This window comes from Zingiber officinale, unplaced genomic scaffold, assembly GCF_018446385.1.
Source record: "Zingiber officinale cultivar Zhangliang unplaced genomic scaffold, Zo_v1.1 ctg104, whole genome shotgun sequence".
Taxonomy (NCBI): Eukaryota; Viridiplantae; Streptophyta; class Magnoliopsida; order Zingiberales; family Zingiberaceae; genus Zingiber; species Zingiber officinale.
The window spans coordinates 93,729-98,162 of record NW_024589807.1 but is presented as its reverse complement, the minus strand read 5'-3'; the positions used below and the strand labels follow the sequence as shown (position 1 = coordinate 98,162).

At 35.1% G+C, this 4,434-nt stretch overlaps 1 pseudogene; it reads right to left on the bottom strand.

The window, feature by feature from the left end:
- Positions 1-515: 515 nt before the first annotated feature.
- Positions 516-4,108, bottom strand: LOC122035772 (annotated as a pseudogene).
- Between the last annotated feature and the right edge of the window lie 326 nt (positions 4,109-4,434).

The following is a 4,434-nucleotide window of genomic DNA, read 5'->3' as shown; positions in this document are numbered from 1 at the left end:
CAAAAGGCTTCCTTTATTTAATTTCGTTAAAAGAATATCTTGATTTTTTTAAATATCGAAACAGATTTTGTACTTACAAACCACTTGAGAGAAACTTCAATCGGGAGAGAGATTAATTCTTGCTTTCTCGTTATCGATATGTTGATTTTAAGATAAACAAGGTTGACTATCCCTTATTAAGTTTGATGCATGTAAATTAATCTTCTACGATAAAGTATTCAAACGAACATTTAAAATTTAAATCTCAACTGTCGCGTAAGATTATCCTTCAATGGAACAACAAATCTAAGAATGTTAACCGTTTGGATAAGTCTTCGTGAACATTTCCGGCTTTACTCTAATGACAGATAGAAAATTGTCATATAACAAGACCAATGTGATTAATCAATTCAAAAACTTAGATACTGAATTACTAAAAAAAAAACACTCCGTTGACATGAGTTAAAATAAAAGAACATTCAAAAGTCAACTGAAAACTAATCAATTGCAAGAATAAAAGAATGCACTGGGTTGACTTTAGTAAGAAGAGTCAATTGAAAACTAATCATTTATGGGAAACATGCCAATCCTTACAACAGCTTACTGAGTGCTTAGAAGGGGATAGAGGAACATAGAAACTAAAGAACTAGAGCAGCTAGAGTTGCTAAAACACATTGAATGAGCACAACAATGCACAAAAAATAAACACACGGTTGACTTCGCTAACAACTGGACCACGAGAAATCAGATTATGCCAATTCTTGCAAGAGCTTGCTGAGTGCTTCAGAGGGTAGAGGAATGTAGAAACAATCTTGTCCATCTGAGTGCCGTCTCGCCTTCACTAACTCATGGTCTTTGAACTCTGTTAGATGGGAATTCAGTGTTACTTGGTTGCTAACCAGGAATCGCGCGCGGCACTTGGTGTACAAGGTGCTGTTTGGCATGCCTGAAAACAAAAGAAGATTAGAGTCTAACTACCAATGTATTACTAACTACCAATGTATTGTGATTCGACTCGCCTTCTTTCTCATTGGCTAGCTGATGCTCGGCAAGGATTTTAAAAACACTCTGCGCATTGGGTGTCAAACTCTGTAGAACAACCAAAGCAGTTTTCGTGGTTTGGGCATTGCCATAATTTGCCAAAATCAATGGGAAAAAATTGCCCTCCGCCTTGTAAGGGGCAAAAGTTGGGACGTGATGCCACGACCACTTGAACTGAGTGTGCACCATCTTCTTGTCCCACACTACAAACAAACCAAGTGAGCATTAAAGCAGCGCAAAACCTTGAGCAGACTCATTTAGCAAGGACTGAGAAACAAAACATGTATAGCATAAAAATCAGATTTTCCTCTCTTCCACTCTCTCATCGACCTCCACCTCTTTTGAGTAAGTCCCCTCCCATTAAATATAACTTTGAGTGAACAAAGCCTTCTAATGATATCAGCCACTAGGTATCTAATGAAACATTCAACTATATCGCTCTTCTTTCCAAAATCAAGATATCAGCCACTAGGTATCTAAAGAAGCATGCAACTAGTAGCCACAGAAATTCATTAAACGTAGTGACTTTGATGCTAACAAAATGCTATAACATGATTAACTGATCAGAAGCATGTGAGAAGTAGGTAAAGAACCAAAGAAAAATGCTAAACTGTCAAATAGGAAATGCAAGTTAACCAAAACTTACAAAGAGGTGCATTCACATGGTCAATCGATGCAACCATACGGACTCTAGAACAGCTTGCTAATTGCGCAAGATACTATTGTGAATCAGGATCTCTCAAAGAAGGACCATCAATGTTGTGTATGATAACACAGACAAAACAGTTATTGTCTTGTGGAAGTTGCACATTCAGAAATGAGAGAAGATCTTCAATTGACAGAGAACTAAAAGTATGTTCAGTGTTCGATTTGCTTCTTGTAGCGCTCTTCCTTTCATGTTTTAATTGGTCCGAGAGGACTTCAGCTAGGGTTATCAAGGCCTTTAAGAATGAACACATTATAAATAAAGAGTGTAAGTGATTAAGCTATAGAATATAAACTAGTACAGATAGTTGCTCTGGAATGATGAACATACTTAAAAGCTAAGCTGTTTCTTATATTAAAAAAACATAAAATTTGAATTACAATGTGCAATCTAAGAGAAAAACACCCATATCACCATATCAAATTTAAACATTGTTAGCAAAAATACTAGATTATCACCACAAAAATTGGTTGGTGTGCCAAAAGAATGAGAGAGACATCTAAGCACATTAAATACAGAAAATCTCTCTGACCAAAAGAATATAATAGAAAAATATAAATTTCTTTCAGTTGATAATTATTTGATACCCCAGCAACTTTAGTTTTCCAATTTTTTTTTTAATATGCCTTGAAGTAATGTGCATTCACTGGTTCCAGAAGTAAAATTAGCAAAACCAAAAAAAAAAAACTATCAAAATATAGGTTTTGTAAGCCATAGGGTTTAATTGCATAGAGGGAAGAAAAATCATACTTGTTTAAGATTGTTTGATGGAAGATAGCCATTGATCACGACCACTCCAAAATCATTTAAGCTTGTCGAAGCAAAATCCTCGAGCAAGGCTTTTTTAGAACCAAATCCATACATTAATAAACCAAAACCACACCTGCAATAAGTGCAATCCTTCAAAAATACATTAAAAGAGAACACAGTTCTGATGAATTTTATGAATTCCTAAAATAACTTGTAGACAAAAGCATATATCTTCATAGCAAGAAATATAATTCCTGCTCATGTCAGAATGTTAAGTGAAGGACTACAAAAATCTACATAAGCAAGCCTACGTACCTTAACTCAAAATGCCACTTAGGGTATAAATTTCTGTAACTTTTGATTAAATGTTGGATTTCGTTTTCATGCTTCACTGGAATATCAAAGACTTCTTTTCGGAGGACCTGAGATCAAATAGTGTAAGCATTAGAAAAAGGATAAGCATGTTATTCCAACTGTCATATGATAACTTTAACAGTGATGTTTTAAAAAAGAATAACATGGTGAAAATTTGATTACATATTCTTCAACTATTTCACATGAGTAAACTGATTATTCTAATCGATTGGTTATTATCTAATAACAGTAGATTGGCATATAAGTAGTAAACTTGTCTGGTTACTATTTGTATTCACTTGTGTGAAGCTTGAATTTGCTAAAGAACAGCCAAAGGAGGGACTAAACTTGGGAGCAGCTGTAGGATATTCCTTTTTAACCCTCTAAGCAACGTAAATCTTTTTCATATAAACAACAATTTAAGAAGTCACAGAAAGCTACTCCAAACAACATCCCACCAAGTCCAGTAGAATTCATTGGAGTGGGAGATAAGATATAGCCACAAGGGAATCTTGATACCAGTAAAAACAACGGGGTAAGTTCAGAAGTAAAAACTAAACAGTAAACAAATATTAAAAAATCAGATAAGAAATGCAAAAATGTTATATTAGATCAAAAAAAGTATCTATGCATTTAAGCGATATGTATCGTATGTTGAGAATACGAGGTAATATTATATATTGCTAAATAACAGGAATAAGTTACACCATTAAGAAAGTAGCTTAAACATGTGCATTTCTCTCTCAGTATACTAACCTAGATTCTCCAACTTACCAATAGGAAAATCCATAATAGGAGAGTATAATAACTAACAAGGAAGTGACAAACTGTGCCAAATAGCAAACAATAATATGTCGATGGATAACTGCAATTCTAGGGAAAAGTAATATGAGGATCACAGAAAGTGACTACAATTTGCACTTTGGAGGTGAATCAAACCTGTTCGTCAACATGATTGATGTCGACGACGTGTTTTTGCGAGGATTTCTTCCTTGAAGAGTTGCCAATTTCTTTGGCAAGGAAGTAATTTCTTGACAGCATGAAGTCATCTTCTTCATCCTCCATAGTCATCTCATGGACCCCAACATCCATCTTTTCAACCAAGCGTGTCCTAACAAAATATTTTTTGTTATCTATGAGAAATTGTAAGAGTCAACTTGATGTAGCATTCAATTTCTATATAGACTTTCTTATCCCGGGAAAGGTTAGACAACAATCCAACGAACTACTACGGTAAGGAGGAGGACACTGAAATCATTTTTTTTCAAAAAAAATAAAAAATAAAAATTACAGATCAATTGGACGCACAAGAACTTCACCGAGATTGTCACGCCCCAGGTAGTCCCTGCCAGAAGAAATTTCGACAACATCTCCCCTTTACGGGTGATAATCTGAAATGTTTCTACATTGCCCTCAGGGCTCACACTCATCAGCCAACACGGCTGGAATATATACTATACAAAAATGAAACATTCCACGCAATTATAATAAAAACAGCCTCCGGCTATCAACACAATACGAAAAGGAATCGAAAACAATCACAACTTACCTCTTCTGCCGTCCGGCAGGCACGAAGTAAAACACACCAAATACAAATTCACCAA